This window comes from Castor canadensis, chromosome 18, assembly GCF_047511655.1.
Source record: "Castor canadensis chromosome 18, mCasCan1.hap1v2, whole genome shotgun sequence".
NCBI lineage: Eukaryota > Metazoa > Chordata > Mammalia > Rodentia > Castoridae > Castor > Castor canadensis.
Window position 1 is genome coordinate 8,971,563 of NC_133403.1, and position 15,165 is coordinate 8,986,727.

General features: G+C 37.4%; 1 non-coding gene across 1 annotated transcript; it reads right to left on the reverse strand.

The window, feature by feature from the left end:
- Positions 1-388: 388 nt before the first annotated feature.
- On the reverse strand, positions 389-519 carry LOC141419111 (small nucleolar RNA SNORA51). The gene has a single exon (XR_012443775.1). It is a non-coding gene; the product is annotated as a small nucleolar RNA SNORA51 (small nucleolar RNA).
- Between the last annotated feature and the right edge of the window lie 14,646 nt (positions 520-15,165).

Here is a 15,165-nt window from a genome sequence, read left to right on the forward strand (position 1 = left end):
ATTATGGACAAACGTGTTTCTTTTCACCACAACATATAAAAATCAGGGGTGGAAATTGTGATACTGCCCATAACATTCCTTATGTGTATAGCTGAGAACCAGAAGATCTTAATGATTTAATGTGGCATCTTCTCAAAACTGTTCACTACTGTAGACCTTACAAGAATATGCAAAAAAAAATCATTGCAACATTGTGAGAGGCAAAACCTTCATATGTACCTGACTATTTAATATCAGATGGTCTGCATTGTCATACATGCAGTCTGTTACTTATCTAGAAATTACCAAGGCTCCATCTTTAATTCTTTAAAGAATGCTGTACTCTTGTCAAGGGAACGTGAAAAAGAAAACATGCATAACTGTGTTTCATTTTTTTCTTTTTCTTTCCCCATGTCTCCCCTTTCACAATACAGACCAGGCACAGGGCCTGGCTGAGATATACATGGTGTAGATTTACTTTGTCTCCTCTTTCTATATGGTCAGTATAAGAACACTGCTTGTGGTAAGTACCATGAGGTCCAAAACTGTTTTTTAAAATACAGCTTGCTGTACCACGACATCTGTTCCTTCCCTTGCCTGAGACCACTATTGGACATTTCAAAGTCTATCTTTAGACTGGAAATACAGAAAACTCTTAATCATTTTTGTGTGTTGCCACAAAATCAACAAAAATGACAGTAAACCAGCATGCCATAAATCCCTCTGTGTTTAAAGTTATATGGATTTTCTTGCCTTAGAAAAACTACAAATGCACATTCACTAGAATTGACAAAGATTCCATGGATCCTTACCTCAGCATCTGAAAGAAAACCATGTTGAAAAGAGGGTTAGGAACACCATCATCACTTATATATGAAGATGAATGTAAGAATTCTTTTGTTTGAGATTGGAGAAGAGGAGGATGAACAGGATCTGCCTGCAAGCAAGTGAGTTGGGGGGAAGGGAAAAGGGGGTAGTGGGTAGGGGAGAGAAATGGCTCAAACAATGTGTACACATATGAATAAATGAATAAACGAAACAACAACAAAAAACAAACAAACAAAAAAGAATTCCTCTGCTTGATTTTGGACCATCTGAGCACTTACACATTCAGGTGAACGTATAGCCTTAAAAATATGTAAGTAATTGTGGGTTATGACCTGTCTCTGAGAAAAACATTCTTGGAAACGCATTTGCTACTTGTCATCTTGTATCATTCTACCTATACATGTGAGAATTCCTGAAGTCATTGTTTCATTTAGGTGCTTTTTTGGGCAGTACTGGGGTTTGAACTCAGGGCCTCACATTTCCTAGGCAGGCACGCTACCACTGGAACCACTCTGCCAGGCCTTTTATTGTTTCGCTTCAGGATTCATCTACACATCCTGGATACTTGCAGATATCCATGTACATAGCCTTGTAAGGTAACCCTTACTATTTGAGAGGATACCTGAAAGAATTCCACTGTCACTGTCAAAATGATGGACATAGCGAATATTAACTTAATGTCTGTTTATGCCTGTTTTGTGAGAAGTAAATACATATTATTCGCCTGCAAGTACACATAAAAATTCAAACTCTTGACAGAAATGGGAGGGAGATATTCATTTTTTCAGCACATATATGTCAAGTAGAATTACAGGAGTACACAAAGCACTCAGCAAATGTGCATCTGAAAATTCCAGTGTCAATGTCAGATTAGCAGAAAGGAATAAAAATTCCCTGATCTCTTCTTATGTCTCTGTCACTACAAGCTTTAATGCCACATTGTTTCTCAGCAAGCATAAGTAAAACATCCTTTCAAGTAATAATATGTAGGTATTATGATTTGAAAGCATCCATGCAAAAATGTTGGGAAGTAAATGTATCACCTAATGTTTTACTGCATGCACCTGAAATTAGGAAGCTCTTTAATGACTGAGGCTGGCACCATCTCATGTATCTACACTATCCAAGTTAGTACAGGATAACTGCAGGAAAATCAGACAATACCAGTTGGGCACCACTCTCTCCTACCTGGATATTGGTGATCAGATGGGCTATACTGTTGTATTGTCACTAGGGTGGGGTAAGAATATTATCTGCAGTGACATTACCTTGAATGTGTCAGACAAAAGAATTTTAAGCATGTTTATGAGGCTGAAGTGTGTCAAAGATTCTATTAGGTAAAGAAGCAAAACAGTGAGCTGCAGGGAAACAGTCAAACATACCACAAAAGTAGGTGATTTGAGGCAGTATAGGTACAAGTTGTAATTCTTCTATTAAGACTCTTTAAATGACCTAATGTGGGTTAAGTAGTTTATGTTTAACCTGGGTTTGGAGTTGTGGTGTTTTGTTAGGCACCCAGGCACATTTAATAGTTTTGTTGTTCTAATGCTTTGATGTTATTACCCAAACATGAAGGCATTGTGTCTGGGAAGATCTTACTATAATCAAAGGGTCTTGTGACATGAGTGCTTATATTTTGTAACTTTTCTGTGCATATTTCTTCTCAAAGGATTGCTGCACCAGGTATACTTTATTCCTGTGGCATATTACTCACCAAGGACCAGATCAGAGGAATTGTAGTGCAATGATTGTGCTTTGGTTTTATTTTTTGCTCTTTTAGTACATGTTATAACTGAAGGGGAGGTGCATGCTGGATAAAATGCATGTGTGTGCATTCTTAAAATATTATTTAGCACAATGTTTTATTTTGTAGTCCCAGCTTCTTATTCTGGGTTGCTTTGGTTCCCATAGCACTTGTACCTATTTTAGTATGCTTCGTTTTTCACCTAAATCACTTTAGGTCCTTAATCTTTAATAGTCATGAAGGATCCATGGTCTGTCCTTCTGTGACTCTTCTCAGTTGAGATAGGGCATCAGTCCTGTATAACAAGTGACTGGCAATCCATATTTGATGGAGAGGTGACATGGAAAAGTTAGTCCTTGGGCTGTCAGATACCAGGAGTATGGTGTGTTTTTATACAACAAAAGGAGTTATGTGAAAAGTTGGAAAGTACAGTATACCATAAAAATAATATAAGCAGTAGTAGAGTAGTACTTACATAACCATTCAATAACTACCACTACTTTTTTTAAAGCCCTGAGTCATCAGAAAACCATGAAGTTTGATGTTCATTAATACTGAGTGTATAATTAGATGTAGCAGTGGTCTGGTTGTGGAAGTCCTTCAGGACTCAGGAGACACTGAGTTATTTGGATTACAAACATTTCATGCAACCTTCATGAGGGCTTAAGTACATACTACCCAAGAAAAAGGCAGGATTATAGACATTTTATTTTGAAGAAAGTTTTGGGGTTTTAAATTTTTAATTTTGAATATAGGAGAAGAATGTCTTGCTTTTTTTTATACTGAAGGCCTTTTGAAAAATATTGGTGAGGAATTTTATGTGTTATTATTTTACTTTTTATTTTCATAACCAACTGAGTTTAAATCATGGATTTTTTATTAGCCTACATTAACAGCACACATAATTTTCTTGTGACATTTCCTTAGTTGAGTACATTTGGAAAAGTCACCTTGTTATATGCCCTTTGCTCTCCATCTACCCCTCACCCTGCCATTTGTCAGAGTATTTTGTGGTTTTCATTATGCTGTGGATCATGAGTATACGTAACATATTTCAGATCCAAGATGGTGACCAGAACACAGCCACAGACCTTCTGACCACCGTGACTCAGGGACTTTGATTAGCAGCTGGAGACATGCTTGCCTGAGGTAAAACAACAGGGAAAGCTGAAACATCAGCACTCTGAACCCCTAGCTGATGGGAGGCCTCTCCAAGCCACAATATACTAAAAGAATAGCAGGTGCTGCATACTAAGCCCCACCCTATAATCCCCCAGAGCCACTGTTCCACAGGTCTCCATGGGATCTCCAATCCTTTGGCCCTGCTCCTTTGCCCCACCAGGGCTGTGCTACCCCAAACTCCAACCCCTCAGAACTGCAGGATCTCCATGGGATGAGCCCTTAAGGCTGGGGATCTACAGACATTTATGATCTCAGCCAGGCCATGTCCCCAAGGCCTGCACAGCCCTGCACAATAATCTGTCTGCAAGCCTGTGCCCCTAAGGCCTGCCAAGCTGGGGACACACACACACACACGATCTCCGTTCTGCTGCTCTGTGACCCCCAAGCCTGTCAAGCTGGGGATTCACAGACACACAGGATCTCCACTCCACCAGTCTGCTCCCCTCAGGCATGCCAAGCCCATGCTCCAAAGGCACACTACTTCACCTCAGCTAAAGGCCTCCACCTGAAGGCCCGTGGGACCCCATCCACTGGCCACTTGGGCTCCAAATCTACCTAAAAGACACACACAGACAGGTCTGGATGCTAAAGAACTAGCATCAGAACAACTAGGACTGCAATTCTACTGTTCCAGAACTGGTAATTTTTTTTCTTATTTTCCCCTTCTTTATTTGCTGCCTGGTTTACTGTTTGATCATCCACCATCTCTACCATTTTTTTCTTTTTTTCTCTCTACTCTATTCCTTTTATCTTTCCATTTCTCTCTCTTTTTTAATCCTTCTTTCTTGGTTTTGTTAGTATTAATATTGTTACACAGCTAATATTAAATTACACATAGTTCAGTGATAGAAACATTAACTAGTGGAAATATGGGAAGAAGAAAGAGAGAAGGAAACCACCCCCCCCAAAAAATTTAAGTATTACAGGATTTAGAGCAAAATAAAGAAAATGGATACCCAGATTCAGACTCCAACAAAACAAAGATAAACTATACCAAGGAACCCAATGAAGCCCACAAGAACTACTGAAAGAAGAGAACCTACAAGTAATCAATGAGAATTTCATAGAGATTTTACTTGACATGGTAAACCAAAATGTACAGGAGGCACTCAAAAAATTCTAAGCGGACAAAAATAAAGAATATGAGAAAACACAAAAACAAATAAATGAAATCATAGAAGCCCTAAATAAATGCCAAACTGAAACTGAGACCACTATAAATACAGAGATAAACGAATTAAGGCCAAAAATTGACAATATTAAAGAGGAAGTAACCCATGATATGGAAAACCTCAGAAAAAAGAATGGAGCAGAAATACTAAACAAAATGAAAGGCCATTCCAGCAGAATAGAACAAACAGAAGACAGAATCTCAGAACTTGAAGATAAAATGGCAAATAAAGGAAAAACTGAAGGGCTATTAGTTAAACAACTCAAGACCTGTGAAAAGAAAATGCAAGAACACACTGACTCCATTAAAAGACTAAATCTGAGAATCATGGTCATTGAAGAAGGAGAAGAGGTGCAAGCAAAAGGAATGTGTAATATATTCAACAAAATAATAACATAAAACTTCCCAAATCTAGAGAAAACTAGTACAGGAAGCCTCCAGAACACCAAAGAGACCTGACCAAAATGAAACTAACCTACAGCATATTATCATTAAAACAAAAAGTACAGAGACTAGAGAAAGAATATTGAAGGCTGTAAGAGAGAAAAAACAAATAACATACAAAGATAAACCCATCAAAATCACAGCAGACTTCTCAACAGAAACATTAAAAGCAAGAAGAGCATGGAGGTAGGTCTTTCAAGCACTTAATGAAAATAACTTCAACCCTAGGATACGCTACCCAGCAAAACTATCATTCAAAATAGACGGAACAATAAAAGTCTTTCATGATAAGCAGAAACTAAAACAATATATGACCACCAAACCACCACTACAAAAGATTCTCCAAGGAATTCTGAACACAAAAAATGAAAGCAAACAAAACCATGAAAGGGCAGGCAATACCAAACCACAGGAGAAGAAAAGGCAAGAAAGTAAAGAGCAACATTGATTCAGCTACACATACTCAAACCTTTAATCAAGAAAGACAGCTACATGACAGGGATCACCACGTATTTATCAATACTAATACTGACTGTTAATGAACTAAATTTCCCCCATTGAAAGACACCGATTGGCAAACTGGATTAAAAAGGAAGATCCAACAAGCTGCTGCCTACAGGAGACCCACCTCATTGACAGAAATAAGCACTGGCTGAGAGTGAAAGGCTGGAAGAAGATCTACAAAGCCAATGGTCCCCAAAAACAGGCAGGTGTAGCAATACTTACCTTGGACAAAGTAGACTTCAAACCTACTTTGATCAAATGAGATAAAGGACACTCCATACTAATAAAAGGGGAAATACACCAAAAGGAAATAACAATTATCAACCTATATGCACCCAAAGTCAATGCACCCAATTTCACCAATCATACACTGAAGGACCTAAAAGCTTATATAGACTCCAACACAGTGTTAGTGGGAGAATTTAATACCCTCTATCACCAATACATAGGTCATCCAAACAAAAAATCAATAAAGAAATCCTAGAAGTAAATCACACCATAGATCAAATGGACATAGCTGATGTCTACAGAATATTTTATCCAAATTCTGCACAATATACATTCTTCTCAGCAGCCCATGGAACCTTTTCCAATATTGATCATATCTTAGGGCACAAAGCATGCCTTGGCAAATATAAGAAAAAAGAAATAATCCCATGCATTTTGTCTGCCCTCAATGCATTAAAACTACAAATCAACAACAAAAACAGCAGTAAAAAACATGCAAACAATTGGAAGCTGAACAACACATCACTCAATGATGAATGGGTCACTGATGAAATAAAAGAGGAAATTAAAAGTTTCCTGGAAGTTAATGAAAATGAAAACACAACCTACTGGAACCTATGGGACACAGCAAAGGAAGTCCTAAGAGGAAAGTTTAGAGCCATGAGTACACATATCAAAAGGACAGAAAGATCTCAAATCAATGACCTAACACTACAGCTAAAACTCCTAGAAAAACAAGAACAAGCACATCCCAAAACAAACAAAAGGAAAGAAATAATTAAGATCAGGGCTGAAATCAATGAAATAGAAACAAACAAACAAGCAAAAAAACATACAAAGAATCAATGAAACAAAAAGCTGATTCTTTGAAAAACTAAATAAGATTGACGGGCCCCTGGCAAACCTGACTAAAATGAGGAGAGAAAAAACCAAATCAGTAAAATCAGAAATTCAAAGGGAGAGATAACAACAAACACCATGGAAATCCAGGAAATCTTCAGAGACTACATTGAGAGCCTATACTCTAATAAATTTGAAAATCTCTAAGAAATGGACAGATTTCTAGAAAGTTACAACCACCACCCAAGAGGATATTAATCACCTGAATAGATCCATAACACAAAAAGAAATTGAAGCTGTCATCAAGAGCCTGCCAAAAAAGAAAAGTCCAAGACCTGACAGATTCACTGCTGAATTCTATCAGACATTTAAAGAAGCACTAATACCAAGCCTCCTTTAACTGTTCCATAAAATAGAAAGGAAAGGAACATTGCCTAACTCATTTTATGAAGCCAATATTACTCTCATCCCAAAACCAAACAAAGACATCTCCAAAAAAGAGAACAGGCCAATTTCCTTAATGAACATTGATGCAAAAATCCTCAATAAAATAATGACAAACCTAATCCAACAACACATCAGAAAGATCATTCACCACGACCAAGCTGGCTTCATCCCAGGGATGCAGGGGTGGTTCAACATATGCAAATCTATAAATGTAATACAGCACATCAATGGAAGCAAAGACAAAAACCACTTGATCATCTCAAGAGATGCAGAAAAAGCCTTTGACAAGATCCAACACCATTTCATGATAAAAGCTCTAAGAAAACCAGGAATAGAAGGAATGTACCTCAACATTGTAAAGGCTATATATGATAAACCTACAGTCAACATCCTACTTAACGGTGAAAAACTGAAACCATTCCCCCTAAAATCAGGAATGAGACAACGGTACACACTATCCCCACTCCTATTCAATATAGTACTGGAATTTCTAGCCAGAGCAATTAGGCAAGAAGAAGAAATAAAAGGAATGCAAATAGGTAAAGAAACTGTCAAAATATCCCTATTTGCAGACGATATGATCCTATACCTTAAAGACCCAAAAAATTCTACCCCAAAACTCTTAGACACCATAAACAGTTACAGTAAGGTGGCAGGATACAAAATCAGCCTACAAAAATCATTAGCTTTTCTATACACCAACAATGAACAAACTGAGAAGGAATACATGGAAACAATTCCATTCACAATAGCCTAAAAAAATCAAATACCTAGGAGTAAATTTAACAAAGGACGTGAATGACCTCTACAAGGAGAATTACAAATTCCTGAAGAAAGAGATTGAGGGAAACTACAGAAGATGGAAAGATCTCCTGTGCTCATGGATCAATAGAATCAACATAGTAAAAATGTCAATACTCCCAAAAGTAATCTACATGTTTAATGCAATTCCCATCACAATCCCAATGAATTTCATCACAGAGATTGAAAAATCTACCCTAAAGTTCATTTGGAAACTCAAGAGACTGCGAATAGCCAAGGCAATACTCAGCAAAAACAGCAATGCTGGAGGGATCACAATACCTGACTTCAAACTATATTACAAAGCAATAGCAATAAAAACAGCATGGTACTGGCACAAAAACAGACATGAAGACCATTGGAATAGGACCCAGATATGAATCCACACAATTATACCCACCTCATTTTTTGACAAAGATGCCAAAAATGTATGATGGAGAAAAGACAGCCACTTCAACAAATTTTGCTGGGAAAAGTGATTACCCATGTGCAAGAAACTGAAACTAGATCCATATCTATCACCCTGTACTAGTATCAACTCAAAATGGATCAAGGACCTAAATATCAGACGTGAAACTTTGACATTACTACAGGAAGGAGCAGGAAACACTCTGGAACAAATAGGTATAGGCACAGACTTCCTCAATAGAAACCCAGCAGCCCAGCAACTAAGAGAAAGGATGAATAAATGGGACTACATAAAATTAAAAATTTTCTGCACAACTAAAGAAATTGTCTCTAAACTGGAAAGACCACCCACAGAGTGGGAGGAAATATTTGCCAGTTATACATCAGACAAGTGACTGATAACCAGAATATACAGGGAACTTAAGAAACTAAACTGTCCTAAAATCAATGAACCAATTAAGAAATGGGCAACTGAACTAAACAGAACTTTTTCAAAAGAAGAAATTCAAATGGCCAAAAAACACAAGAAAAAATGCTCACCATCTCTGGCCATAAAGGAAATGCAAATCAAAACCAAACTAAGATTCCACCTCACCCTCATTAGAATAGCCATCATCCAAAACACCAAGAACAACAAGTGTTAGCGAGGATGTGGGAAAAAGGAACCCTAAGCCACTGCTGGTGGGAATGCAAGCTGGTGCAACCATTCTGGAAAAAGATTTGGAGACTTCTTAAAAATCTAAACATAGACCTGCCGTATGATCCAGCAATCCCACTCCTGAGGATATACCCAACACAGGTTACTCCAGAGGCACCTGCACACCCATGTTTATTGCAGCACTATTCACAATAGCCAAGTTATGAAAACAACCAAGATGCCCCACTACTGATGAATGGGTCAAGACAATGTGGTACTTGTACACAATGGAATTTTACTCAGCCATGAAGAAAAATGAAATCTTATCAGTTGCAGGTAAATGGATGGAACTAGAGAACATCATTCTGAGCAAGGTCAGCCAAGCTCAGAAGACCAAAAATCGTATGTTCTCCCTCATATGCGGGTTTTAGATCTAGGGCAAATGCAGCAATGTGGTTGGACTTGGATCACAAGAAAAGGGGAGAGCACATACGGTAGATATAGGAATAGGGAGAAAACCCAAAACATGAAAGCGTTTGATGTCCCCACTCCAGAGGAGCTAATACAGAAACCTTAAAACAACAGGTTATCATGAGCAGGGGATCAGGAACCAATGTAAAGATCAGTTAGAGTTGAATCAACATGGGTCATAACACATGGGTACATGAAAGTAATAGTAGGTGTGGTAGAGGGGCAGCATGAAGAAATGACCCAAACAATGTATGCACATGTGAATAAATGAACAAAAAAATAAACAAAAACAACAAAAAAAGAATATGTCCCCTGTAAAGTTCATGTTTAAATGTATCCACTTATAGTGATATCTACCTTTTGGGGAAGTGATGAAGTCATGAGGGCTCTATCTTCATGAGTGAATTATCACTTTATAAACGAGCTGATGGAAACTAGCTAGGTCCTTTTTGCCCTTCTGCCTTCTGCCATGGGTGGATACAGCAAGAAGGCCCTCACCAGTCATGGAACCTGCTCCTGGTGTCTTGATGTTGGATTTCCCAGCCTCCAGAACTGCAGGAAATAAATTCCTATTATTTATAAATTAAAAAAAAACATACTTCAATTCCCTTCACCCCCTCCACCACCCATCCCCAGCCTTTTTCCCCCATTCTCTCTAGCTATTGCCCCCTGACAACACATCCCATTATTATCATCATCTTCACCATCATTTTAGGTCTAGATTCAAAATATCAGCAAAACATGCAATTTTTTTGAGCTTGGCTTAGTTTTCTGAACACATTGATCCTCAGCTCCTTCCATTTGATTGCAAACACGATTTCATGTATTTTTAGGGTGAATGATACTCCATTGCATTTGCGTACCACTCTTTCTTTATCCATACATCACTTGTTGTGCATGTAGCCTGATACTACAGCCAGCGTTGCTGTTGTGAATAGAGCTGTAATAAACATAGTCATGCGGAAGTCTCTCTGGTATGTTATTTACAGTTCTTCTGATATATGACCAAGAGCAGTACAGGAGGGTCATGAAAGGAGGTCTATTTTTAATTTTTTCATGCGCCTCCACACTAATTTCCAAAGCAGTGGCACTAGTTTACATTTCCTGCAACGGTGGATGAGGGTTCCTTTTTCTCAACATCTTCACCAGCATTGTTGTTTCTGCTATTGACGATAGCCATTCTGACTTAGGAGAAATGGAATCTCACTGTGGTGGTTTGCAGTTCCTTTATTGTAAGAATGCTGAACGTTTCTTGTTGTATGACCTATTTCTAACTCTTCTTTTGAGAATTGTCTGTTCAATTCATTTGGCCATTTGTTAATTAGATTGTTCTTCTGGTGGTTAGCTTTTTGTGTATTTTGGATATTAATCCTTTAACCATTGAATAGCCCCAAAGTTTTTCTACAAATCTGTGGGTTGTCTCTTGAGTCTGGTAGCTCTTTCCTCTGATATGCAGAAACTTTTTCACTTGAGGCAATTTCATGTGTCAACTTCTGTTCTTATTTCCTGGTCAGTTGGAGTTGCACTTAGAAAACAATTGACTGTACCTATATCTTCCAGTGTGTTCTCTATGTTTGTTTTTTGATAATTGTTTTAAAGTTTCAGATTTTACATTAAGATCTTTGATCTTGTAGAGGTCTTTCACATCTTTTGTTAGGTTTACACCTAGGTATTTGATTTTCTTTTGAGGCTATTGTAAATGGAATTGTTTTCCTATATTCTTTTTCAGTTTGTTCATTATTAGTGTATAGAAATGCTAATGATTTTTCTATGTTGATTTTATATCCTGCTACCTTGCTATAGCTATTGATGATGTCTAGAAGCTTCTGAGTAGAGTTTTTTGGGTCTTTAAGGTATAGGATCATGTCGTCTGCAAATAGGGATATTCTGACAGTTTCTTTATCTATTTGTATTCCTTTTATTCCTTCTTCTTGCCTAATTGTTCTGGCTAGGAATTCCAGTACTATGTTGAATAGGAGTGGAGATAGTGGGCATCCTTGTCTGGTTCCTGATTTTAGAGGGAATGGTTTTAATTTTTCTCCATTAAGTATAATGCTGGCTGTAGGTTTGTCATATATAGCTTTTATAATGTTGAGGAACTTTCCTTCTATTCCTAGTTTTCTTAGAGCTTTTATCATGAAATGATGTTGGATCTTATCAAAGGCTTTTTCTGCATCTATTGAGATGATCAAGTGGTTTTTGTCTTTGCTTCTGTTAATGTGGTTTATTACGTTTATTGATTTTCATATGTTGAACCACCCCTGCATCCCTGGGATGAAGCCTACTTGGTTGTGGTGAATAATCTTTTTGATGTGTTGTTGAATTCAGTTTGCCATTATTTTGTTGAGCATTTTTTCGTCAATGTTCATTAAGGAGATTGGCCTATAGTTCTCCTTTTTGGAGGTGTCTTTGCCTGGTTTTGGGATAAGTGTAATACTGGCTTCATAAAGTGTGTTTGGCAGTTTTCCTTCCCTTTCTATTTCGTGGAACAGTTTAAGGAGGGTTGGCATCAGTTCTTCTTTAATGGTCTGATAGAATTCAGCAGAGAATCCATCAGGTCCTGGATTTTTCTTTTTGGGGAGACTCTTGATTGCTGCTTCAATTTTATTTTGTGTTATATATCTGTTCCTCTTGGTTCATCTTTGGATGATAATATGTATCTAGAAATCTGTCCATTTCTTTAAGATTTTCAAATTTATTTGAATATAGGTTCTCGAAGTAGTCTCTGATGATTTCCTGGACTTCCATGGTGTTTGTTGTTATCTCCCCTTTTGCATTCCTGATTCTACTAATGTGGGTTTTTTCTCTCCTCATTTTAGTCAGGTTTACCAGGGGTCTATTGATCCTGTTTATTTTTTCAAAGAACCAACTTTTTGTTTCATTAATTCTTTGTATGGTATTTTTGGTTTCTATTTCGTTGACTTCAGCTCTTATTTTTATTATTTCTCACCTTCTATTTGTTTTGGGATTTGCTTGTTCTTGTTTTTCTAGGAGTTTGAGATGTATCATTAGGTCATTGACTTGGGATCTTTCAATCTTTTTAATATATGCACTCATGGCTATAAACTTTCCTCTCAGGACTGCCTTAGCTGTGTCCCATAGGTTCTGGTAGGTTGTGTTTTCATTTTCATTGACTTCCAGGAACTTTTTAATTTCCTCTTTTATTTCATTGATGATCCATTGCTCATTAAGTAATGAGTTACTTAGTTGCCAGCTGTTTGCATATTTTTTGTCTTTACTTTTGTTGTTGAGTTCTACTTTTACTGCATTGTGGTCAGATAGTATGCACGGTATTATTTCTATTTTCTTATATTTGCTGAGGCTTGCTTTGTGCCCTAGGATATGATCTATTTTGGAGAAGGTTCCATGGGCTGCTGAGAAGAATGTATATTGTGTAGAAGTTGGATGAAATGTTCTGTAGACATCAACTAGGTCCATTTGATCTATTGTATATTTTAGATCTTGGATTTCTTTATTGATTTTTTTGTTTGGATATCCTATCTATTGATGATAATGGGGTGTTAAAGTCTCCCACAACCACTGTGTTGGCGTTTATGTATGCCTTTAGGTCTTTCAGGGTATGTTTGATGAAATTGGGTGTGTTGACATTGGGTGCATACAGGTTGATGATTATTTTTTCCTTTTGGTCTATTTCCCCTTTTGTTAGTATGGAATGTCCTTCTTTATCTCATTTGATCAATGTAGGTTTGAAGTCTACTTTGTCAGAGATAAGTATTGCTACTCCTGCCTGTTTTCAGGGGCTTGGTAAATCTTCCAGCCTTTCATCCTAAACCTATGCTTATTTCTGTTGGTGAGATGGATCTCCTGTAAGCAACAAATTGTTGGATCTTCCCTTTTAATCCATTTTGTCAAGCGGTGCCTTTTGATGGGTGAATTAAGTCCGTTAACATTAAGCGTTAGTACTGATAGGTATGTGGTGATTCCTGTCATTTAGTTGTCTTACTTCTTTGAAGGTTTGATTGTGTGTACCTAAGTTGAGGTTACTCTCTACTGTCTGGCTTTTTCTTTTCCTGTGGTTTGGTGCTGCCTGTCTTTTCATGGTTAAGTTGGGTTTCACTTTCTGTGTGCAGAATCCCTTGCAGAATCTTTTGTAGTGGTGGCTTTGTGGTCACATATTGTTTTCGTCTCTGCTTATCATGGAAGACTTTTATTGCTCCATCTATTTTGAATGATAGTTTTGCTGGGTAGAGTATCCTGGTGTTGTAGTTATTTTCATTCAGTGCCCGGAAGATCTTATCCCATGCTCTTCTTGCTTTTAATGTTTCTGTTGAGAAGTGTGCTGTGATTTTGATGGGTTTACCTTTGTATGTTACTTGTTTTTTCTCTCTTACAGCCTTCAATATTCTTTCCCTAGTTTCTGAACTTGTTGTTTTAATGATGATATGTCGTGGGGTAGTTCTATTTTGATCTGGTCTGTTTGGTGTCCTGGAGGCCTCTTGCATTTGTATGGGAATATCTTTCTCTAGATTTGGGAAATTTTCCATTACTATTTTGTTGAATATATTACACATTCCCTTCACTTGCACCTCTTCTCCTTCTTCGATGCCCATTATTCTCAAGTTTGGTCTTTTGATGGAGTCAGTGAGTTCTTGCATTTCTTTTTACAGGTCTTGAGTTTTTTAATTAATAGTTCTTCAGTTTTTCCTTTAATTACCATTTCATCTTCAAGTTCTGAGATTCTGTCTTCTGTTTGTTCTATTCTGCTGGATTGGCCTTCCGTTTTGTTTTGCAGTTCTGTTTCATTCTTTTTTCTGAGGTTTTCCATATCCTGGGTGGTTTCCTCTTTAATGTTGTCTATTTTTGTCCTGAGTTCATTTGTCTGTTTATTCATCGTGTTCTCTGTTTCACTTTGGTGTTTATACAGTGCTTCTATGGTTTCCTTTATTTCTTCTTTTGCTTTTTCAAATTCTCTTCTTTTGTTGTCTTGGAATTTCTTGAGTGTCTCCTGTACATTTTCTTTGACCCTATCCAGTATCATCTCTATAAAATTCTCATTGAGTACCTGTAGTATGTCTTCTCTTAAATTATTCTTGTGGGCTTCATTGGGTCCTTTGGCATAGTTTATCTTCATTTTGTTGGAGTCTGGATCTGAGTATCTGTTTTCTGCATTCCGCTCTGGTTCCTGTACTAATTTTTTGCTGTGGGGAAACTGGTTTCCCTGTTTTTTCTGTCTTCCTCTTATTGTCTTTGGTGTTGTTACTGTCCCCATACTGTGTGTAATTAAGTATTTTCTAGCTTGGAATAATAACAATGGTAATGTTTAGAATGGAATGGTGAGAGGAGATGGAAAGCAAGAAGTTAAAGAAAAGGGAAAAACAAATAAACAGACAAGAAGGAGAAAACAGAACAGGGAATCAGACAAGAAAGTTTCATAGGTATAAACAGGGAGCATTAGTGTACTAGTCGACAGTAAGCTGAACAGACATTAGAGAGACAGAGGATTGAAAATAAAAAATAAAA